The following is a 25778-nucleotide window of genomic DNA, read 5'->3' on the forward strand; positions in this document are numbered from 1 at the left end:
AAGTGACGTGTGGCCAAGTATGGTGACACATACTCAGAATTTGTGCTCTGCATTTAACCCATCCAATTGCACACACACAGCAGTGAGTAGTGAACACACACACACACACACACACATGTTCGTTTTTGTGAAAAGTGGGGACATCCCATAGGCGTAATGGTTTTTATACTGTACTTACTGTATGTGCTATTGCCCTACACCAATCCTACACCTAAACCTACCCCTTACAGGAAACTGTGCATTTCAACTTTCCCCAAAAAAACCTCACACTGTATGATTTATAAGCGTTTTGAAAAGTGGGGACATGGGTCAATGTCCTGAAAAGTCACCTTCACCTTGTAATACCTATGTCATACCTTTGTCATTATACAAATCTATGTCCTGACTTTTCACAAAACACACACACACACACACACACACACACACACACACACCCGTAGCAGTGGACAGCCCATTTATGCTGCGGCGCCCGGGGAACAGTTGGGGGTCCGGTGCCTTGCTCAAGGGTCTCACCTCAGTCGTGGTATTGAGGGTGGAGAGAGCGTTGGACATTCACTTCCCCCACCTACAATCCCTGCTGGACCTGAGACTCGAATCCGCGACCTTTGGGTTACAAGTCTGACTCTCCATCCATTAGGCCACGACTGTCCCAAAGTCAGTATTTTAATTCAATTTGCTTCAACTTTTGTATGATGATAAAAAAAAAGCCAATTTATTTTTTTGCGAACAATGCTGTCTCTTTATAATATCACATATTTTCCCACAGAGTATAAATGGGTCTTTATACATGAAAATGTATAGCTGTCTTTATATTTTAGAAGAGGGGGCCCTCACAATCGGATCATTATATTTAGGGGTCCTGGCATTAAAAAAAAGATGAAAATCCCTGATATAGACAACTAGTATAAAGAATTAAAGAAACAAGTATTTTCAAACTTTAATAATCATTGAAATAGTCATGTCTTTTGAAATGTGTTTTTCTAGACTGCAGTTTGGAGTGGTTCAATCACAAGGCTGTTGTCCCTGGTGGTCCTGAGTAATCTCTGGAATGGCCTGGTGGTCTCCTCGTTAGGCCTACATAACATAAACAGGGTTGGAGGTCGTGTTTATAGTGCTGATCCACCTTTGCGCTCATGCCTCATCATCAGAGAGATGGACGGTTTCAGAGGGTGAAGAGCATAAGGTGTCAGCTTTCTTTTTTCCTTCTCTCTACAGATAAAAGACAGGGGTCACGGACCACCAAGTGCAAATTTCCTACTCCTGCCACTTGATAACCGGCAACGTCTTTAAGGAAATTCAATGTAGACAGCCTTGAATGGAAGCATTAGCATTTAAATGGCCGAACAATTGAAAAATGCATTAGGGTACATAAAAAAAAAAAGCCTTGTTCCTGCTTTTGCCCACTTTAAGGATAAGAGAGGCGATGAGAGTGTGAAAGAGATTACTTTTAAAGCTGCTCCTCTGGAAAAGATAACTAGCTGTCCAGGTTCATTTTAATGTGAATGTGTGTGAGATGTTCAGACCAGACATACTTTGTCCTTTCCATTTGCTTTATTGCTAGTCACACCTCCGGCTCCTGCAGGCTGTGTAAAATCCCAGACAGGAACATTTTGTCACAGTACAGATGTTTGGGCTGTATTTCCACATTGAAAACATTCGGGATGTGTTTCGAATTGTCTCTCAGTTTTTAAAAATGTGAGTGTCACAATTTCAAGCAGATCAAAACACATCTTCACACGTTTGTGCAAAAGTTTAATGTTGATATTATCTTAAGGGGATGAGGAATGTTGGTTTAGATTTTGAAAAATGATCTCACCTCTTCATGACAGATCATTTAAGTTAGCACTTTTGCACAGAAAAGCTGTCACATCTGCCAGAAAATACGAATGTGAAGTAGAGAGTGTGCAAAAGAATGAAAAACAGTGAATGAGTGACATTTTGTGATTTTGTGTCAACTTTTGGGATGTGCAAAAATACATATTTTTAAAATTGACTTGTCAGTGGATGTCTGAATGACTAGTTGACTAGCTGGTTTTAAGGAAGCCCTGTATGATTACACAGGTTTAGGGTCACCAATTAGAAGCTATTTTGTATGTCACACAGTATCTTAAAGAGACAGTTCACCCAAAAATGAAAATTCTCACCCACGTTGTTCCTAACCTGTATGGCTTTATTTCTTCTTCGGAACACAAGAAAAGAGAAAATATTTAAAAGAATATTTAAACTGTCTTTGCCCTTGTAATGAAAATCAGAGGGGCTCAAAACAACATTGGATCCCATTGTATGATTTGTCCCTTTAAAAATGTAACTCAAGTGCAACATACAGTAAAAAAGCAAAATGTACTGTCGAAGGAGGTGATTTTGTTGCCAGAGATGAAGGGGATGAACTTAAGGATGCAGATTAATGTTAGTTGTCGACTGGTAACATGCTAAAATACGGCACACTAAAAACCATCTCTTAAAAAACCCTCTAAATTCCTTAGTTTTTCCAAAAATGATGAAAGAAATATCACTAATCGATTCATCAGTTGTTGACCAACTAGCCGACTAGTTGACAATCCTGACCATCCCTAGTCAATACTTTAGAGAGATGAAAGGGAATGGGGTGATTCTTATTCCAGAGGCTCTTTTTTAAATCTTTAAGCTGACCTGAGAGAAGGAATGAGGGGGCGAGAGAAAGAGAGCTCTGGTTAACTGGCAGGGCCCCAGGCAATGAGTATTCAGAGAAAACTTTGATCTTCTGCATGATGATTCTGACCTCATGGTTTCTTCACCACACTCCATTACAACAACGCACAGAGCAAAAGAGACAGACGGCTGTGGTAATTCTTTACTGTGGTCTGTGGTCTGAGGTTTTTTTTTTTTTTTTGAGGAATGGCTACTGTGAAATTAATCAGTCTTAGATTCCCTTTTGCTTTTCTACTCTAGTTTCTGTAGCATTTTTTGCACTTTCATATGTTAGTTGCAGTGGTATTTGTAGCTAATGAATACACTATTTTCATAACTCTGAACTGAATCCATTACATCTGAACTTCTTGTTTGAACTGACCAATGGAACTGACTGCGTGGCCAGTTTTGTGCTTTAACTGATTTGGAAATCAACAGGAAAAAATGTTTCGACTGACATGTAAAGCAACCAGCCACAGTTAGTTTTTATTTTATGTACTGTTCAGAAATGTAGCAGCTTTTCAGTATTGGTCAGAATTATACGTTTTCTTCAGTTGTGAATTCCATATTATTTGTTAAATTACAACTATTTTTTTCCAATTTTAAATTAATATCAATAAACAGTATTGCACTAATATTACAATTCTTGCCTATAGATTGATAGATAGATAGATAATGCTTTATTAAATGATGCTCTTTTGATGCTTTATATCTTTTTATGACACTTATTTTTTTTAAATATGTATTTTATCAGTTTATAATTGATCTGGTTACTATCAGCTGACAAGAATTATGTGGTTTTCATAGACTGAACAGCATTGTATGGCCATCAGTGCATTTTCTTCACCTTTGGTTGAAGAATAAAAACTCTCGGACCGATTTAAAATGGCTTTCCTGCCCTTTCCAAACCTTTTAATGTCCCTTAATTAGAGTATAGATCCACTCTTGGTTTACTTAGATCTGAATCACAGACACCTTCGATATAGTCTTGTTTTGTGGCATTAAAAGCCACTAAAACACAATCAACAAGGCTGTTACTTGACAAAGCTGCTGCCAAGAACTTGCCAGTGACAAGTACAAATGTGTCTTCTGTAACAAACTGAGAACTAAAGTTTAGCCGTTCTTTTTAGTGAAGGATTGGGAAGGGAAATGTTAGTATGTGCAGCTATCTGCGGTGATTCAATCTGAGTGACACGCGAATGATGCCGAGACAGAAAGAGATAGAGCGAGGGTGTTTACTGGACATAAATGGTCATTTGTATTCAGTTCATGCCCTCTTCCATACTGCCTGTTTGTCATCCTTGCCTAGAGGTGGATGTGCGTGCATTATTCTGGTAGAACTTTATGCTCACTACTGAGACATTGTGGATTCCTGTGGAGTGTGTGATGATGGGGTTGTGTGTCTGTGTGAGTTTGTGTCCCCCTTTGGTGGTATAAGATTGCTTAAAATCTGTGACGGGCCCCAGAGGAGAGTCGATTCAGTCCAACTCAGTGTGAGGTTGAAACCTCCGTGTTTCTCCAGGGTGGTGGATATGATCAACGGGGTTGGGAGAGACGGGCTGGTGGAGATGGTGAGAGCCAAGGCTGTGCCTGGGGAATGTGATATGTCAGTATCTAGGGTGCAGGAAGAGGGAGAAGCAGCACTGAAGATTCACTTACACTTACATCCAGAGATCAGATTTAGAGATCTAGTTCAAACGTACAGGCGCGGGAAGCCAGACTGCCAGAATGAACCTTTTCTGTTTATCTGCTCTCAGTCAGCACAGTCAGTTGACACTTGGAACATATGGTTTCTAGTGTGTTGTTCTGGTTGTGTGTTGTGTGCCTTATCAGCCTTTTTTTTTAAATTTTTTTTATTTATCATCATCATCAAATGATATTGGATTTAATTGGGAATGCTCATTTTCCCTAGTTTTAAATTTAGATTACCTTTCTTGTCGTCTAGTGTTCACTTTAATCTTTGGCAAATCTCAATTTTAAATTTTTAAAATGTAGTAAATATGTTAATGCTATACATAATACATTTGTGATGATTTTTGAAAGTCCCTTGTGACATTGAAATTTTTTTTAAATAAAAAAAAAAAGTTTAATTTGTTATTTTAAATGAATTATTTTTTATTTTAATTGTTTTACTTCTATCAGATTGAGCCAATAACTAACTGTTGTAGCCTTGATATATCACTCAATAGTAGTAAATAATATTAATATAGCTCCAAAATATTTAATTCATTCATTCATTCAAAAATGTTTTGGCCATAACATGAATATAATTGTTGGCATATCGTATTGGCCAGAATTTTATAATGGTGTGTCCCTAGTAGTGACATTGTTAAATGATATTATTTGGAAATAAAGTAGCTTTAACTTAATTAAATATGGCATGAACAATTCCATTCCATTTTCCATTAATTTCCTCTTTGACATGGGCTTTATCCAGTTTCTGGATGGATTGCACTTGCATCCACATAATGAAATGGCTCCACCACTGCGCACACACACACACACACACACACACACACACACACACAAACAATCTGAGTGAAGCTAATGGAGATGTTGAAAGAAGAACAGATCCTCCGGATGCAAAAGTGACCTGAGTGTCACCAATGCCCCGTCTCAATTCACTTCACATCTATCCTCTCAAATTAGGCTCATTATGCTCTTTTTCTCTTGTTTCCTTTCTCTGTATATAATTTCGCACCTATGACCTCAGTGTGTGTTTTATCTTCTATTCTTTCCTCTTTTCACATATCTTCCTTTCCTTTTCTTTTTGTCTTTCCTGTGCTCTCAATTCCCCTCCAAAACACACAAATTTACTTAGGCTTTGTTTGTGCAGCAAATGAAACTGATTTATTTTCATATTCGATCTTTAGGATGGACATTCCTTACTTATTTTGCAAGTGATGAAACCAAATCTGTTTGTTCAGACAGTGTCATCAATATACTGTATATCTACATTGATCGTCATAGTAATGAATTCAGCGTCAGCTTGATGGCAGAACACATGAGTCGTTGTCATTAAGGAAAGCGAGGACAGAAAACGAAATACTTTAGTCTCTACTCGTATACATCATTTTCAGAATGAAAACCACAACATCCTTTTTATAATTCACTTTATTTATGAATCTCTTTTTTTTAAAACAAGGCTATCCCAGGATGTCCCCAAAGTGAGGCTTTGTCAGATTTAGCTAGCTTTGGGGACAAATTTGTCCCTAAACTATAGTTAACTATGGTTAAATAAACCCTCATGCACACGTTGTGGTAGCATTAGAGCAAATTCGCTGAAAACACACTGCTTTACACAAGCTTTGAAAAACGGTCTAATTCAGACATCAGAGACCGCTTTATCTGTACTATTCTTCCAGTCTCCCATTACACACAAATGCACGAAACAAAACGGATTATCCGAATGTGGCGCCCGACACACATGCAAAAGGGCGACACTAAAGAACCTTCAGAAAGCATGTGCTGCATATTGATTAACATTTGATCCTTTCTGCTTTCATCTTCACTGTTCCCTAGGCTCTTATCCAACCCTCCAGACCTGTCTGTCTGCCTGCTTGACCCTCTTACTCTTTTCTCCTCCAGGGGTGAGGACACATAAGGGCCCGGGTGGCAACGGTCCGCCCAGATTGATTACTGGTCCGCCCCGTGTCAGAATATATTAATGGTTTGGAAATAGTGAAACAAAAGCAAAAACAAAGGAACTACCTTTTGGTATTTCAAATATCAGCCTTTTGATATATATTATATTATATTATATTATATTATATTATATTATATTATATTATATTATATTATATTATATTATATTATATTATATTATATTATATTATATTATATTATATTATATTATATTATATTAAATTATATTATATTAATGGCTAAAGGTTTGGAATAATAAAGATTACAGTTGTGCCTAATATTTGTTGGAAAACCTGATGCACACTCATAGTTAGATTTAAAAAGAAAAAATATATTTATTTAGCAAGGATGCATTAAATTAATCAAAAGTGACAGTAAAGGCATTTATAATATTGCAAAATATTTATATTTCAAATAAATGCTGTTAGTTGAACGTTCTATTAATTATCAATTTATCAATGTCAAATTAACATTGATAAGAATTGTTTATAATAATTGAGCACCAAAATCACGTTAGAACGATTTCTGAAGAATCATGATGTGACACTGAAGACTGGAGTAATGGCTGCTGAAAAATCAGTTGTGCCATCACCGGAATAAAATACTATGCTTTAAAATATATCAAAATAGAACAGTTGTTTTAAATTATAATAATATTTCGCAATTAATACTGTTTTTACAGTGTTTTGATCATGTAAATACAGCTTTGAGCAGAAGAGACTTCCTCCAAAAACATTTAAAAAATCATAATTATTCCAAACTTTTGACCAGCCCAATCACACGAAAATTTCTGGCTCTGTCATATCTTTTCTCCATGGAAATCTTGGTATTGTATGTCATGAACACCTACTGTACCTTGTGCCTTTTGGGAATAACAGAAAAGAGCACTGAGGAATGCTGGGAAGGATGATAAGGGCAGATGGATGATCTTGGCTCAGGGATGAGAGGAGTGAGCTGATAAATCCAATACTGATGTCAGCGGGGGGATGGCTGTGAAAGATGGAGTGAAAGGAGGAGGAATAGGTGGAGGAGGGAGAGAATTATGTCTGTAAAAATGCTCCACCAGCACTGGTGGAGGTGCCGGTCTCTTAGCCTCAGGCTGTAAGCAAGGGCTTGGTTGTGATCATCGCTGTCATAAATGGCTACAGACATACTGCTAACTAATGGCAAAGTCATTCTAACCTAGTCTGTGTTTCTTTCATCATGTGAACAGATTTTTACACTGTGTCCTATCCAAGTGTGACATGATAAAGTGACAAGTGATTAGAAGTATTTCCATGTTATCATTCAATAATTTGGGGTCAGTTAGATTTTCTTCTTTTTTGAAAGAAATTGACATTGTTATTCAGCAGTTATGCATGAAATTGGTCAAAAGTGACAGGAAAGACTCTAAAAATTCAAATAAATGCTGTTCTTTTGAACTTTCCAATAATCCAAAAATCTGGAAAAAAATCACGCTCAGGACAACTGTTTTCAACATTAGTAATAAATGTTTTTTTAAGCAGCAAATGAGCATATTAGAATAATTTCTGAAGGGTCATGTGACCCTGAAGACTGGAGTAATGGCTGCTGAAAAGTCAGTTGTGTCATCACAGGAATATATTTTAAAATATATTACAATAGAAAAAAAAAATATATAGGCTATGCATTTAATTGTAATAATATTTCACAATATTACTATTTTTACTGTATGTTTGATCAAATACATAAAAGCAGGCTTGATGAGTATAAGAGACTTCTTTCAAAACTAAAAAAAGCTCTTGTTATTTTTAGCCACCATAATTAGGAATTACCAAAAAGTCTATTTTGATTTTCTAGAAGAAAATTTAGTATGTTTTTGGAACTGTAGGTTGCAAGTGCTCGCTTCTGTCTCAAATTCTCAGCGCTTTCTGGATCAGAGAACTTTGCAGAAAAAGTCAGTCTTTTCTCAACTCTTGGTTACATGACAACCGTAATTTTTAACACAGTCATGCGTCTACATCTTTGTGACGCACCATCCTCATTTGCAGTGTTATCTGACGTAACATGAGCTGTAGTACATAAGCGACCTTACAGTGCACTTTCTCTGTCTTCCTGTCTCGCTATCTCTCTCTCTCTCTCTCTCTCTCTCTCTCTCTCTCTCTCTCTCTCTCTCTCTGCTAGGTCATGTTTTATTGGTTTGTCTGCTGAAGAAAGATGCTAGGAATTTTCCCCCCTAACAGTAATAGAATAGTTCTCTCCTGCTCTGCAAGCAGTTTCCACGGCAACAGCTGGGAGGGGGTAGGTTGGGGGCTGTATGAAAGCTGCAGTGCCATAGAAAGTATTCATATTGTCATGTTTTGTATCAGCATAGATAGTGCAGACACACACGCAGTAACCTGTGAAATGAGGCAGCGCAGACATGACGCAGCTCTGCATCTGTGAATTCATTGCATTCATGATGGATGTTTGTCATCACGATTCACCTGACCCAACACTCCGAGAGTGAAATGTCTGACACTGTCGGCCGTTCTCATTATTATTTCCACCGGTAATAACGATCATCCATCACTCTGCGAGGCTTTGATCGCTGCCTCGTAACGAGAGGTGGAACTGGCAGAGAGGAATTCTGTGACATTTCCGTAATCACTCTACGGAATCTTTTATTATCTAGGAACGTCGTCTCGACTCGGCCACACGCTCCATTTCACCAACATATGAGATTTTCTATCAGTCAACTTCCCCTGTTATTGATCCTTTGCAGATTACTGCCAAAAGTCTCAATCAAACGCCTAATTTCTAATCGTTCCACCCCTCCACGCTTGAACTGACTGTGAACGAGTTCATTTATAAACAACAAACAGCATGTCCCACACCAACTTTAACAGCACAGCACAGCAGACTGGTATTTCTTTCCAGTACATTGACATAGTATCTAATAGTGTATGTGTGTGTAATACTATCCACGGCACTCTACCTACGGGAGATCAGGGTTGCAGTGGGTTGAGGGGGACGGAGGGGCTATATTTAGCTGACCTGGGTGCCCGTGAACACAGGGTGGTGGACAGGGAGACAGGTGCAGACCTGCCATTATGGAAGAACAGAAAGCCCCCATGGGCATAGAACAGAGCTCTAGTTGACAAAAATAAACATCTCTCCTTCTGTGTGTGTGCGTGTGTGTGTTTGTTTATATATATATATATATATATATATATATATATATATATATATATATATATATATATATATATATATATATATATATATATATATATATATATATATATATATATATATATTAATGAATTATATATGTGTGTGTGTGTGTGTGTGTGTATATATGTATATGTGTGTGTATATATATGTGTGTGTATGTATGTGTATATATCATATCAAGTCATTGATGCCTGATTAACATGCATCACAGCAACTGGGTTATTAGGTTATTTTTCATGCTATTATTTTAAGAGCTCCTGCTGCTGAACATGACACGGATCTGACACGCATTCTCGTAGTTTCATTAACGCTTTAATATGAAGTGGAGTGTGCATGTGAAAAGTAAAGGGACAGAAGCAGCATGGGATGACAACCCTAATATTTTTAACGCTGTTAAATTGTAAAAAAAAAAATAATCACCTGCGTTAACGTGCTAATTTAGACAGAACTAATATAAATGTATTATTAATATGTATGTGTGTGTGAGTGCACATACAGAGAGCAATGAGGAACTAACTGTTAAGTACAGAAACTGTAAAATTTGCCATTTTTGAAAACTATAAACTGTATGGTTTCCCATCATTTCATATAAATGAATATGAAAGTGTGTGCGCCTTTGCTCATAGTTAGAATTTGTAGCCTACCAAATCAAACAACCTTTTCTATTTGTTTGTATTCTCCTGGGCCCACTGTGGCCTGGTTGTACAGTGTGCTTACAGAAAAGGGCCGATAATAAAAAGAACGAGAGAGGGAGCGTGAGAGAGAGAAAGCTATACATAAAGAACCTGTCCCTCAATTATCAGAACCTCCAAACAAATCCCCATGCCTTTCCCTTTCTATATCCACACACACATACTCGGGCTTTCAGCATTATGGACATTAGCTTGCCTGTGCTTTTGAAAGCTGTGAGTGACACTAACTATAGGCTGTGCCTTTCACTGCAGGTCTGGTTGTTTAAGAGTGGAACAGACAGCTTGTCACCAGGTCGTCATAGTGACAGCGACCTCACCGCCACTAACCGGCGGCCTGCCAGTGTGTATGTGTGTGTGACTGACCGCGCAAGAGGCCCACTCTCCGTCTCGGTGCCTGTGTGCCGAGAAAGCAGATATGTCCTGATTACTCTAACACGTTTGGCCTTGTAATAAAGCACACCGCTAAAATCGGCTTTCAGATGCTTTTAAAAGGCGTTTGGAAACGCTGTTTGGATCTTACAAAAAAAAGGCCACAGTTTTAAATTTGCAGCTTTCGGTTCATAATTCTAGCGTGCATCCCTGCTGTGCTGGCAAAGATCACCGGGTGACTAATGGCACAGTCAAAATACAACCTGCACAACTCTATTAGAGAGCAAATTCATCACAGTTTGTAGCAATAGAACATTTGTTTTTGCTGGGTGAAGGCTGTAGGTGGGGAGTTAAAGGGATAGTTCTCCCAAAAATCTAATTCACTCACTTAATAACAGCCTTGCTCCAAACCCATATGCCATTTTTTATTTATTTATTTTCTGTGGATCACAAAAGAATGTTTGTGCAGCTTTTTTCCATACAGACAAACTAAAGTATCTGTCAGGTTTCATTCACTCAAACTCAAACCAAAATTGTTGGGCCTCTTTGCCATTTTAACATGACTTTTAAATAGATGAATGTGAATGACATTTGAAAGCCAAGGATGATGGTTTTCAGCGAAAATCGATTTGACATTCAGCTGTTCTGACTGCACAAAGTAAAAAGCCTGTTCATTTTCTCCATAGGCAAATAGATTTTTAACTTACAACTTCTAAACTTTTAAAGACCGATCTACTGTGAGCTCTGAGATTTTATTATTTTTAACAGCATTATTTGCTTCTGTTGAAGCCATCAATTCAACTCAATTCAATTCAATTCAAGTTTATTTGTATAGTGTTTTTCACAATGCAAATCATTGCAAACCAGCTTTACAGAAAATTAAAGTTTCTGCAATATATTTAGTAGCTTATCACAAATAGAAAATTTGGTAGTTTTGTATGTGGTTGGAGGGTTGTCTCAGGCTATGTTTCAACTTCTCAATATATATATCTTTTTTAAATTATGGAATTTTGTTGCTGTCTTTTCACTTACTGCATATATTTGTGAATATTGCTGAGTATCTGAATATTTATATATATATATATATAATGTGTCATGGCCAAGAATATCGGCACCCTTGGTAAATATGATCAAAGAAGGCTGTGAAAATGAATCTGCATTAATCATCCTTTTGATCTTTTATTAAAAAAATTCACAAAAATGTAAGTTTTCATTGGATAATAAGAATTTAAAATGGGGGGGAAATATCATTATGAAATAAATGGTTTTCCCTAATACACATTGTCCACAATTAATGGCACCCTTTTTTTCAATACTTTTTGAAACCTCCATTTGCCAGTTTAACAGCTCTAAATGTTCTCCTATAATGCCTGGTGAGGTTTGAGAACACCTGACAAGAGATCAGAGACCATTCCTTCATCCAGAATCACTCCAGACCCTTTAGATTCCCAGCTCCATGTTGGTGCTTCTCTTCAGTTCACCCCACTCATTTTCTGCAGGGTTCAGGTCAGAGGACTGGAATGGCCATAGCAGAAGCTTGGTTTTGTGCTCAGTGACCCATTTTTGTGTTGTTTTTGAGGTTTGTGTTTGGATTATTGTACGGTTGGAAGATCCAAACATGGCCCATTATAAGATTTCTAACAGAGTCAGTTACTTATTGATTTTTTTATCTTTTGGTATTTGATAGAATCCATGATGCCATGTGTCTAAACAAGATGTCCAGGACCTCCAGCAGAAATATAGGCCCACAACATCAAAAATACAGCAGTATATTTCATTGTACACATGGGGTACTTTTTATCCCTGTGTTCACCAAACCCATCTTGAGTGTTTGCTGCTAAAAAGCTAATTTTTTAGTTTCATCTGACCATAGAAGCCAGTCCCATTTGAAGTTCCAGTCGTGTCTGATAGCTGAATATGCTGGATTTTGGTGTCAAACTCTCCTTCTCACCGTGCATTAGGACGATATAGACACACGTCCTCTTTCAGGCAATGTTTTGTAACATTTTATGTTGATTGTAAATTCTTAATTATTGCCCTGATGGTGGAAATGGGAATTTTCACTGCTCTAGCTCTTTTCTTAAAGCTACTTCACTAATTTGTGAAGCTCAATTATCTTTTGCTGCACATCAGAAATATATTCTTTGGTTTTTCTCAATGTGATGGATGATTAAGGGAATTTGGGCTTTGTTTTCTCTCCTATTTATATTTCTGTGAAACAGGAAGATAATTTCATGTTCATAATCACCCTGGAGTGCTCAAAATTGTGAATATGAATATACTTCAGAGATATTTTACTCATAAGAATTTCTAGGGGTTCCAATAATTGTGTCCAACATGTATTTGAGAAAAAACATTTATTTCATAATGATTTATTTCATAATTTCCCCCCATTTTAAATTATTATTATCCAGAGTTTTCTCCATTTTAACTGTTTGCAAGTGTGGTTACTATATTGCCCACACCTGTTACTTGCCACAGGTGTGTCTAAATACAAATTACAGGAGCATCACATGCTTGGAAAAGCAATTATTTCTTACAATTTTGAAAAGGTGCCAATAATTTTGTCCAGTCCATTTTTGAGTTCTGTGTGAAATTTTATCAAGTTTGACTTTTCTTCTGTTTTTTTTGTAGTGTTGCAATGCAAACAAAAACAATAAGCACGTGCATACCAAAACATTTACAATTGGAACAATTTTCTGAGAGAAGTGTTGTATTTTCTGACAGAATTGCAAGGGTGCCGATATTTTTGGCCATAACTATATATTAGAGGGTGACACGGGAGTGGATTTTCAAACCTCTCCTGTCCCACTCCCACAAAAAAAAAAATCTTGTCCTGTCCCTATCCCACGAAAAAAAACTGGGGGGAAAAAATCCTGTCCCGTTCCATTCCCAGAAGAATGACTCCCATTCCCTCCCACTCCCATGTTGTTGTTGTTTTTTTTTGTTGTTGTTGCTTTTTTGAACAGTAAAAATACAGTACAGATCACAGCGTGCCCACCTTAATTGAATAAAAATCCAAAATGTAGTTTTTTGTTATTATATTGAACCGGAAAGCCAGCTTAAACAATGCACAGTGTGCAATGCACAGTGTGCACTGCACACGCATTAAATTTCATGTAAATCATCCATGCTAACACACAAGTTTTGTATTTGATTTTTTTTTTCATTTGAAAGTAGACATTTCACTCTCTATAGATATATTTCCCATAGACGGAGTTTCTATGGAATTTCTATCTCGAAGTTCACAGAGACCTAGACAGCAGAAAGCGCATCCTGTTTCCTTGAATTACTTTACAGAAGCACAACGTTTTGTTGTTATTCTGAGTGCACACAAATAAACATAGTCTTTACAGATTCGAAAGATGTATTAGGCTACTTTTAGCTGTATGACCAAAAATTACGGAGATTTTAAGAGCAAGTGAGCACACCGTTGCCTATCCTGCAGCGAGCGCGCTATTCAGCTTCCACTCTCCACACAAACACTTAAATAACGCACATTTTTCTAGGTTAACATCATATTGAGTGGCCATGTGAAGTTGCTATTACATACATCTTTCAGATAAAAGTCATATTTGAGGTCGATGAATGATATGTGAGTGTTTAGATGTCCTGCCCGAGTGTATTACCACATAGACCAGCCGTTAACAATCTAAAGGAGAGCATAAAGAGACAGGGCAACTAGAATTGAGTTCAGAATTAAAATATACAGTTTATAGTTTATTTATATAAAAGGTATATTTGTGTATAAAGTTGGCTATCATTACTATTCCCGGTCCCGCCCACTCCCGCTGACATTTTTTCCTGTCCCGTCCCAATCATGTGAAACACATTGTCATTCTAGTGGTTGATTTTTATAGACCCCTCCCCCTCCTTACAAAAAATAGTCATGCGCACACAGACCTACATTCAATCAAACCCAAACAAGTCCCTCTGGGAAGCCACCATATGAGGCATTAGTGTGTAATTTGAGATTATGAGGTGGACCGGAGGTTTAGCGATTTTATCGGAGGCTCCATTTCAGCCACGGAGCCAAGGTCAGATTTGCAGCGAGGGGACGGGGAAGAGGGGGAGTGCTGGTGCATGATGGGAAGGGGCCCATTGGGGCCTGTGTGTGCATATGATAGGGGTGAAAAAGAGCTCGAAGCGGAGAAATGAGGAGATTGAAGGCGGAGATTGCACATATCGTGGATGGAGAGCTAAGGGCTAAAGGAGAGAAAGAGGAGGTCGCCAGCAGAGGAAAGCAGGTAGAGAGGGAAAGTTTGGAAGGGTTATTATCTCAGGATGCGATGAGAGATGGGAGAAGTGAGCATTTGGCACGTAGGCCGGTCGGGCTAAAGCACAGGCCAATTTAATCTACAATAGATTCTCTACTCACCCGCAGCAAGATAGAGGAGAGGGATGTTGCACGAGTCAAGAATGGAAAAGAATCCTAGTGAGAGGATAGAAATCACAGCTGATTCCTTTAACTTTACACTGCATGATTATGATAAGTGAGTCCTATTTTACAGCCTAAACCTCTGTCAAGCATTACAAATCGCTCAGGATTTGTTTAAAACTCCCAGACTTTTAAGTGATTGGTATGAAAGCCCTTAAATTCTCCTCTGAGACATGAGTATGCATGTTCAGAAAGGAAATCTGAAGTGCACTCAAGTATCGGTACAAACTAGCGTCCCACTGTGTACAAACTACCTCGAGTGTTGACAAAGAGATACGCTGAGGTAATAGTTTCAAATCCTTCCGTCTATATTAGAGCGAGAAAAGAATGAAAGCAGAGAGAAATGCTTATCCACGAACTTCTTTTTTTTTTTTTTTTTTTCTTTCATGCATTGTAAAATTTTTACACAGATATGTGTCTATCTGGTTGTTTCCGTAACCATACATGTCCAGTGGCATAGAGTGAGTGGAGCTGAGCTGATGTTTTCTATTCGCTCTCTAAGGGAGGCAAGTTGTCGACTTGTATGGGGGATTGTTGATTGACAGCAGAGCAGATAGCATCAAAAAGTTGAGAAACACCTTATGAAAATTCACGTCTCCATAGTAAGGTAGCCTACATGAGCCAGTATAGTTCAGATTTTTATTTGGCCTGCCAACATTTTTACTTGCCCCCTCACAAAATCATTTTCAATTTTTATATAAAAGTATATTATATTATATATATATTATATTATATTATATTATATATATATTATATTATATTATATTATATTATATTATATTATATTATATTATATTATATTATATTATATTATATTATATTATATTATATTATATATTATATTATATTATATTATAATATTTGTATTATGTTATTATATTTATCAACATTAATTTGTTCAGTGCAGTTATAACTGGTACATTTTATATTGTATGTTTTTTTAATATAATTATGTAGCCCATTTGATCAAATTTTATAGACATTTTTATTTTTGCATTAAATTCTTTACATTTTACTTAATGATGATGATGATGATTATTATTATTATTATTATTATTATTATTATTATTATTAATAATAATAATAATAATAATAATAATGTTTTGTGCTTTTACCATTTTTGTTCAATACAATTGGTCAGTTTGTATTTTATATTTTCTAGAAATATTTGTATTTTAGTATTGCATTTTAAAAGTTTTAATGTTTGTTCAGTACATTTGTAATTTAACAGCTTTTAATTTTAGTAATTATTTTTATATATTTTTGCATTACATTTTTTTTGTTCAGTAGAACTGTAATTGATCAACTTATATTTTAGTATTTATAAAAAAAAAAAAAAAAATATATATATATATATATAATATAATATAATATATATAATTTTTTTTTTTTTTTTTTTGCTTATGTTTTAATGTCAAATGCAATTTTCAGTTTTTTTTTTTTTTTTTTTGTGGCTACGATGTGTGGATTTGTTTTCTGTATCGGTGGATGCATAAAGTATAGTATTTTTGGTTAGAGGCTGGTGTGAGTCTTGGTTTTGCCTACACACACCTCATATTCACATCTTATCTGCGGCACGACTACAGCACTCACACTGCCACGCATCACGTCTGAATCTGAGAGAGACCCATTCCGGCACCTCACATTAATCTATTCACTCAGAGAAAGGCAGAGAGAGAAAGAAACAGAACAGCCCATTTATCTGCACGTTCCACAGAGTCACCGTGCTCCTCTCCATCTGTCATTTAGAGGTGGAAGAGCTTGCCTTTGAGCATCTCACATGCCTGATACTCGCGGGTGTGTGATACAGAGCTGAACACCATCCCTGATGTTTTATTCCCTTTAATTAGACTCGTGCTCTTCCAGTACTCCCTCATCGAATGAAAGTTTGAGCAGAGCTTTAGTGCTTTTCCGCCACAGATGCTTTCCAAATGGGTTGTATGGATTGTGGTGAAAGTTACTAGCCTTCATTATCGTCATCGTCTTCACGCTCATCATTACTGTTACCATCCTCTTCGTGAATTTCAACTCCTTATTGAGTCATCCTTAAGTAGGAACATTACTAGCATTATAATTAGTAGTCGACAGCTCATGAATATTTAATTAAAGCTGGTTCTCTGAGCCAGTGAGTGGGCCTTGCGTTCAGTGCCTCATTAATTAAACATCAGAGTTTCTGAAGCCTTTTGATTAAAGATAAAGAGGAAATATAATGATCAATAGAAAGCCCTCTGAAATGAGAGGAAGAGCAGTATGGAAGAATTTGCGGAGCCTTTCATTGGTAAGAACGTGAGTTTCACAGCTGATTTTATTGGCACTATGGGAGTTGTTGGGGTCAGAGGTCAGGTGAGTGTCATTCAAAGAAGGTATAAAATACCTGCGGAAAGCTATCCCATTCATCTCAATGGCAGTAACTTAGCCTTTGAATGGCTGTCAATGAAGAAAGACTAACTAGAACATGTTAATTAGCTTCCTATTGAGTGCCTTCTTCAGTGTCTATTTTTAAATCTGTCCCCCAAAGGTGATGTCAGTCACACTAACCCTACTAACTAGCGCTAACTAACTCCGTCAGGCTGAAAAAGGGCCTCCAGATACCTCCCTAAATCCAAGCCACGATCCTTGACGTCGGGCTTCGCCCTGAGCTATAAGCGCAGCTCTGTTTGATTCACAAATCCCTGCGACACGCTGACAGACGGGAAAGTATTTACTCCTCTTTGCCTGTGTTTAAACATTCCGGGCACGGTAAGCGCAGAGCTCGTGTTAAACATTAATCAGATTTATTCAAATGCCATTTGTAATTATCATGATCTCTGATTAGACTTGTAAATTATGTCTCTGAGACCAGGATGGAGCTAGACTTCAGGCTTTGGAGTTTGGCTGTGGGTGGGATTATTCTTATGGATTATGGAAAAGACGAGGGGAGAAGAGTGAAAAGGAAGGGTAAGATAAGTATGCAAAGGAGAAGTGTGTGCGTGTAGGTGAAGGGATGAGATAATAGAGGGAGAAAAGCTTTTACCATTAGCCAAGCACAGCAGAATGTGCCCTCAAGTACCTAAGATCCACAGAATATACAAACCACATTTCCGTGTACTTTACAGTGATTTGCATTGTTGCAGAGAATATAAATCCTAGCAAAGAACTTGGTGTGTATGTGACAAAAAAGAGCGCAGTAAAGGTGGTATCAGATGCTAATGCAATGGTACTATGAGATATTTGGTTGCCATAGTGTTCCATAGTTTTTGAATGGTACCGTAAGGTAATTTATAGAAAAATGTGATAATGCCATGAAGGCTTGGGAGCTGAGAACTATTTCCTTTTTTTTTTTTTGTGTTAAATAATGTTTAATACTTGATCACGTTTGGTTTAGTTAACGGCTGATGTGGATTGAACACCATAGTCAAATACTAGGGCCTTTCGCACCGCAGGAACCTTTTCATAGTACCCAAACTAATTGTGGAACTACCCACTTTTTGGCGTGTTCGCACCGCAGGAACTAGGAACGGTTTTAGTTCCAGGAACTCCGTTTGGAGGAACTAAATTAGCTCCTACTTCAGAGAAGGGTCTAAAAGAGTTCCATAGGAACTATCGTGACGTAAGTGTACGCTGATTGGCCAAACGCACGCGAAACACGGCTACCCAGCATTTTTAAAAAGCCATGTAAACACATTTACTCCACAAACATGGACAACAGCGATAACGGCATTTACCTGTTGTCTGCAGTGTTGTTCTTTTCTCAGCTTCGATGATATGTAACACTGCAAGTTGTCATAAAGAATTTAGTCTCTTAGCCCAACTTTTTGCTCTTGCAATCACGTATATTGTGTGTTGACATTCCATCTCCGTTATCATGAAACCCACGACACTCAGCAAAAACAGCTCTGATCACAGCGTCCTCCACTCACAGGTTTTTGACGTTTGTTAATACCACGCAAAAAGATGGCTGTTGGCCGCTTTAAAATTCCTGCTGCCGGTGCGAACGCAACCAGGAAAATGCTTCTGAATCTACGGTCCAAAACTTGGTGATCAGTGCAGTGCAGATCAGTGCATCAAAAGAATGACTGTTATTAGTCTTTTATGAGTTTTCTGGTTTCTCTTTGTAAATCAAAAACAGAGCACATCAAAAAAAAATAAATAAATCAAAAACACATAGCTCAATCAATGAAGTCTGATTCACCAAATGAATCGGAAACACAACACAACCAGTGTAGTCTGATTCCAAGAATAAATGACTCTTATGAGTCAGTTCTTTTTAGTGGATAAAAACCACAGGTCATATGAAGTTGTACTTGTAAATTATGACAGAATAGACATTTTCATGCACTTTAAATGCATTATTGAAATTGTCACCATTTCGGCAATGGCATTGTATTTTAATTATATTTCTTCCTCGTAAGTACTGAGAGGAATCTATTTTAAGAAAGTTCTCATCTATAATATCATGGTGCTTTTTTTCTAAGGGAACCATGCTCTACATTCTGTGAATTCTTGGTTTTTCAATTAACCAGTGTTCTATGATCTCTCTGCCCTCATCATTTCATACACTGACACAAGGCCTGATTACAATCATAAGGCCAAATCATCCCACACAGCTTTCATTAGCGTGAACTTCTTCTCAGAGCGAGAAATCTTCCTTACACTGCCCCACCCCCCGGCTGTGGCTGTTCTTCATCTCTTATATCATCTCATAGTGTTGCTGAGGAGGACGGTGTGAGAAACTGTTGAGTCAGGACAAATGATTTGTCATATTTAGCAGCAGAGATGGAGAGGCTGGCACTCTGTGAAGAATGTGGAGAGCCTTATGAATCTCTGGGGTTTCCAGCTGAGCTGATCAGGGGCTGACAGGATTTTCTATGACTGAGTCCCAGTTTTTCCGAGCATCTGAGGAGCAATAAAAGGGGAGAAGCATTAAAGAAGTTACGGAGAGAGCTGGTTTCTGTGAGTAAGCACTTAAGAGGAATGACTACTGACAGCTTTCAGATCATACCAAGGGCGTAGTTTTGGGTTTGAAAGTTGATACAGATATATTGCAGAGATGCTCTTTGACCAGGGTTGAATTGTTTATTTTCATTTCTTACTACATTGGGCTTTTTTTTCTTTTAAGCATATTTATGATTGTATTATATTTATGAATATTATTATGCTTAAAGCTCTTGACATTTGGTTGGAAAGGCTGTGTATATTTTTATATAACAAACTCACGTACGTTTATTTCTAAATACATTTATTTTTATTTAAATTAAATTATTAAAGTTTTTGCATTTTGCATTTTTGTTGTTTGAACCATAAATCATAAAGCCATAAAGTAAATTTAGTCTGATTTAGTCAAAATAAATAAATAAATAGGGGTAAGAAAAGTTTTTATATATTATATAAGATATCACACTGCAGTTTTATGCTCTTTAATCATTAAGCAGCTGCAAACTTTTCTCTCAAAATTGTTAAAATTCATCCCTTATGATGTAATTACCAACCTATCCTGCCAAGAACAAACAGAAACAAACACTTGACGCTGGCTCATCCTAATTAGCATATTTAGAAGCTGTGTACTTGCGGCAGCTAACTTTATCAAACGCGTCTCCTGCCTCATTGATAGCTCTCATCCAGCCAGACTGATGTTTTCATCAATGAGCCAGCAGTAAATGGCACAATTAACTGTAATGCATGTGAGGAAGCACAGCCTATTTGTGAGCCTGATCATCTTTTAGATTAGTCTAGACTAAAGTATATTTAGCCCCACGTGATTAAACCTCAGAGACCTCAAAGAACTGGATCATCTCGATGGGACCGTGATATTTGCTTGCTTTGGCTCAGATGGTGGCAATTTGAGTCTGTGTGTTTTGGAACAGACTGGAGGGTTATTGTTCATCGTCTTCTACAAGGTTCAGCAAGAAAATCTTGTGTCGTAAATACACTGATAAGAGTGGTGGGGGATCTCCTGTTGCCATAGCACCCAGTAGCAGTGTGGATGCCTTAAGCTTGACGCAAAGACAGAGGGAGATGGGAAAAACTCAGTTTCACAGTTAGTTGCGCAGTTAACGCATATGCTGTCTTGGCTCTGTCAACAGAGGCTGTGAATCTGAGTGAGGGAGTCATTCACTGGTCATGACCCGTCTTCTGGAGTGTCAGTCGTTGAATAGTTTAAAACAGCGTGATTTTGCCAAGGTAGGATGTGTGCCTGGATCAACAACCTTGTTGATCCTGCAACATTCCAAGGTAACCAATAGGATTTTAGGGTTTGAGATCTGGATTTGTGGCTTGTGCAGCGTTTCAATCAACATAGTGTTTCCTTCTGATTTTTGGAAAGGGTAATGGATACAATTAAGGTTTGGCCAATCTTCCCGGGCCATCAAAGGATGTCGATTCAGGAACATTTCCAACTATGCTAAATCACGTTGAAGACCCTGTGATATCAAAATTCCTTTTTTTTTTTTTTTTTTTTTTTTTATTGTGGCTTTTAGTTCAGTTCTGTTAGTAGTGAGACCATCTAAATTCTAGTTTACTCCTAAATGTTGACTACATTTACAATTAGCAGATATATGCATTAAAAATGGCAGGAAAACTAAATATTGACTAGCCTGCACAACTTTTTGACAAATTAGAAGCTTTACAGTGATTCGATTCTTTTTGAGCTGAAAGTCCTCTCTAGTCCAAAACAATTTTCAAAGGGCTCCTCATAGCACATTTCTTCTGAAAACAAGCAACAATGCCGTAATTACAGCAGGAATGCCAAACTTTATATTAAAAAACTGAGTGTTCAATTAATTAAATACGATGACTCTACAAGATGCTAAAACACTTTTTTGTTATATAAATATTATACATTTATATTATAAATAAATGAACTAGTGCTGTCAAACAATTAATCGCATCCAAAATAAGTTTTTGTTTACATAATGTATTATATGAATATAAATATATACATGTAAATATTTTCCAAATATATGCTGTATGTGTGTGTATTTATATATATATATATATATACATAAATACACACACATACAGCATATATTTGGAAAATATTTACATGTATATATTATATTCATATAATTTATATCATATATAAATATATTTAATATATAAATGTAACATATTTTTCTTAAATATACTGTATATACATGCATGTGTGTGTATTTATATACAGATAATAAATATACACAGTACACATCCATATATTATGTAAACAAACTTTTATTTTGGATGTAATTAATCGCGATTTAATTGTTTGACAGCACTAAAATGATTATATATTTATATTAATAAATTAAAATAATATTAAAAAAGAAATAATTTAATTTAAAATAAGTAATCCTTGTCCCTACTACTAACACTACCTGCAATTGATTAGCTAGTAGCAAATCACGTTCATGTCTTTGATATAAACTAAATTCTATTTGCTATTAAAAAAGAGAAATATGTCCCGTCCCATCAAGTCTATAGGAAATATTTAAACACAAGAAAGATTTCATGGGGTCCTCATGCTGTCAGTTTTATAACACTACCAGTATCCTGACCGTATGGATTAATTTGACTCGATTTGACTGATTATTTGTAGTCCTAATAAACTATTTTAGCTGTTTTAATTACGTAACTGCAAATTTATGCTTCCCATTAGCCATAAAACAAAGGCCATTAACTTGCAACCTCTTCTTTGCTCCTTCTTTTTGTGTTTGTACAGAGAGAGAGCAAGAGGGAAAGATATACTTGAGGCTAATGAAGGTTTGGAGAAGCCTGTCCTTATCTTGTCGTGAGCAAAATTGTTTCTGTGTGAGAGCGGGAGAGAGGCAGCATTACAACCCAGTGTCCAGTCCATCGAGCCCTCCATTTATCTTTCGTGTTCCTTATTCTCTGCTTTTTATCTCCCTGTCGTCTTATTCTACCTCCAAAAATTCATTTATGACCTCCTCAACTCTTTCTCTCTCTAAAGGGTGCTGCGTCTTCCTCTCATGTTAACGCTGTCTGGGTTTGAAAAGAGTCCATTATTTGCTCCCTGTAGTCCACGGCGGAGGCCCTCAGATAGCGGGCAATTGAGTAACAGCGCTCTTAAACCCCACACAAACACGGCCGGATCTGCACGACTCTGGCTCTGCCAATTACCAAAGTACATTTCAGAGAGGACGACATGGAATATAAAGAGACGGGAGAGATATTCATATCTTTTATTGGATTGGACCCCCTCCCCCACCCCCACATTGATTCATTTTTGTGGCTATGGTTGGGTTTTCCTCTTAGCCCCTGGCCACAGGGATGAACCTCTCCAAAATGTCAATACACAAGCGTGTGAGCTTGTTTGATCGATTGTGCTTACTAGGCCTTGCACAAAGCTTTGAGTTTAATTGGCATGAATGCGAACCATGCCTTCCATCGCCATTTAAACCGGTGTCACCGGAGCTGTTTTTAAGGAAGACAACTATAAACCGTTTTCTGTCGCTCTGTACCTGTATTTATCGAGCGACTTGAGTGTTTGTTATTGTTTCTGATACTTGGATGGGTGCAGTCCCATTTGCGCGTACCAAACATAACAAACTGTTACAAAACAGTGCTGTGACAGTTTAGGGTGGGAATCGTTAGGAATTTAAAGATTCTAGTTTTGATTCTGAGACTTTGTGATTTTGAAGAAACATTTTGATGGTAAAATGCCAAATCATGATAAAAGTCAATTCTTTAGTTTGACTAAACTGGTTTTCATTTACTAAAAAGAACAGGCTACTATGAATAATTTGTTCAAGAATCGTGTTTAATAACTAAAAAGAACCAGTTCATAACAGTCACTGGTCACAATGTCTAAAGAACCGTATCATGAGAACCATTCATTTGGGAACCAGACTACCCTTGTGCTGTATGTATCCGCAAAAAAAAAAGAAAAAGTCATTTGTTCAAAAATTAGTTCAACTAAACTGATCTTGCTGAATGGTTTTGATTCACTTGTTCATAAGAGCTATTTGTTCAGGAATCATATTATGCTAGTCATGTTGTGTGGTTTTGATTCACCAAAAAGAATAAGTTCATGAGAATCACTCATTTGAGAATCAGACTACCCTTGTTGTACTGTATGTATTTTGATTCACTGAAAAGAAATTACACACGAGAATCATTTGTTCAAATTCAAAATCAATTCAGAAACACATTCTGATACACTAAAAAGCAGTAATTTGTTCAGGAATCATACTATAGTACTGTTTTATGTTTTTTTTGACTCACTTAAAAGGCCTGGGTTATAAGAGTTGGGAAAAGAACCACACTGGTCGTTATGCATAGTTTCACTAAAAAACGGTTTATTAGAATGATTTATTTGGAAATCAGACGGTAGTGTTTTTTTTGTTTTTTGTTTGATTCGCTGAAACAAACTGAGATCTGACAGACTGTCATCACAGTAGCTTGTTCGTGAATCACACTGTACTGGTGGCTGTGTTTTGTGCTGTAGGTTTAGAAGTGGATCCATCCATCCATTCATTCATCAGTGATGAGAGAGTGAATCCAATGTGCCTTTTTGAACAGCGTGTAATTCAATACTATTCAGTACCCCTGACTGAGTTCCCACACACACTGATGACACATACTGTATCCTTTTACAGTAAAACACATGTCGACTTCATCATATACAGGTAGGAAACAACCTAATGTGGCTTTACCAGTGCTTTCTGAGGAAGTCTGCTGTTTCCAGCCCACCTCCCCTTCCCTTCCATACCTCTCTCCGAGCATATCGTGTTGGACACGCTTGGCTTGACACATAAGGATGTTATGTTTCCCTTCAGTGACCTCACACTCGTCAAGGCTATTGACAACGTTTTTCCACAATGTTCTTGAGCAAGACCACAAAAGAGCCAGTCGGGGGAATGCAAGCCGTGACACGCTTCGAGGTAAAAGGCTTTATTGATTGTAAACCATTCTCATACAAGTGGAGCACATGAACTAAAGCAGGGCCCACATTACGCAGGGTTCAATGTGGATGCTCAAGGCCGACGCATGAATGATGGAGGAACAAAACTGGCTCACAATTTAAACAAAAAAAAAAAATCTCACTTTCTGCTCTGCTTTTCAGACGCTGTCTGAGATTTTATGGGTGTGTGGAACGATTCAGCTGGGAGCAAGTAAACACCAGATATTGTGAAGCAAAAGAAAAGGTCAGCAGGGTCAAGGCTACGTCTCTCTCCATCTCAGACTGCATTCGATAGCGTATTTATCTGTGTGCCAGTGCTGCATTTCAGGCCTCCAGACGCGCACACACATCCATGTCATCGCCTATAGGGCTTTTAATGGGCTCTAGGCTTTCATTCTTTCAGCATAATGGTTTCACACTCTGTTAATCCCTCTCTTCTCTTTTTCTTTGCCCATTCTCTCTTTCTTTGTCCTTCTGCACTTTATATTTTCACAAATGCAGGAAGCTTTCACCCCTATTTGCTTGCCACCCCGTGTTGTTTTTGTCTTGCCATCATTTTTGTCGTCTTCTGTCCCTTCCTCTCTCTCTCTTTCTGCTGCTTTTCGTCAGAGTGTGTTATTTTTCACTCTCTGAATGGCTTTGGTTGCTCCATCAGTCTCTGCCTCTGTTATGACTAAATCTGTCCCTCGTTTCTCATCTCCTTAGCAACTGACTCAGTAAACATCAGACCTTATTCCATCCATCTTTCCTCCTTTTTATTTGCAGCCCCCCACCCCTTGGATGGATCTGATTCAAAAGAAAGGCCGGTACGGATCAATCCAAAACAACACACAAACGTGCGCTCTCAAAGTGCTTATGCACACCCTTCACATTTGATATGCTTTCAGGATGCTGCACGCACACCCTCCGCAGAAATCCC

At 37.4% G+C, this 25778-nt stretch overlaps 1 protein-coding gene across 7 annotated transcripts in view; it reads left to right on the forward strand.

The window, feature by feature from the left end:
* Positions 1-25778, forward strand: part of sema6bb (sema domain, transmembrane domain (TM), and cytoplasmic domain, (semaphorin) 6Bb) — a 125286-nt gene that overhangs the window by 25779 nt on the left and 73729 nt on the right. Inside the window, exons 1-2 of one of the 7 annotated variants that reach the window (XM_058784515.1) lie at positions 24382-24839; positions 25022-25103. The exons of 5 other annotated variants lie outside the window; for them this stretch is intronic. The gene's annotated coding sequence lies outside the window, so the exon portion shown is untranslated. Of the gene's footprint in view, positions 1-24381; positions 25104-25778 lie in introns of those variants that run through there. One more of the 7 variants, XM_058784514.1, reaches the window with a different exon arrangement.

The sequence above is a fragment of the Onychostoma macrolepis genome, chromosome 08, assembly GCF_012432095.1.
Source record: "Onychostoma macrolepis isolate SWU-2019 chromosome 08, ASM1243209v1, whole genome shotgun sequence".
Lineage (NCBI taxonomy): Eukaryota > Metazoa > Chordata > Actinopteri > Cypriniformes > Cyprinidae > Onychostoma > Onychostoma macrolepis.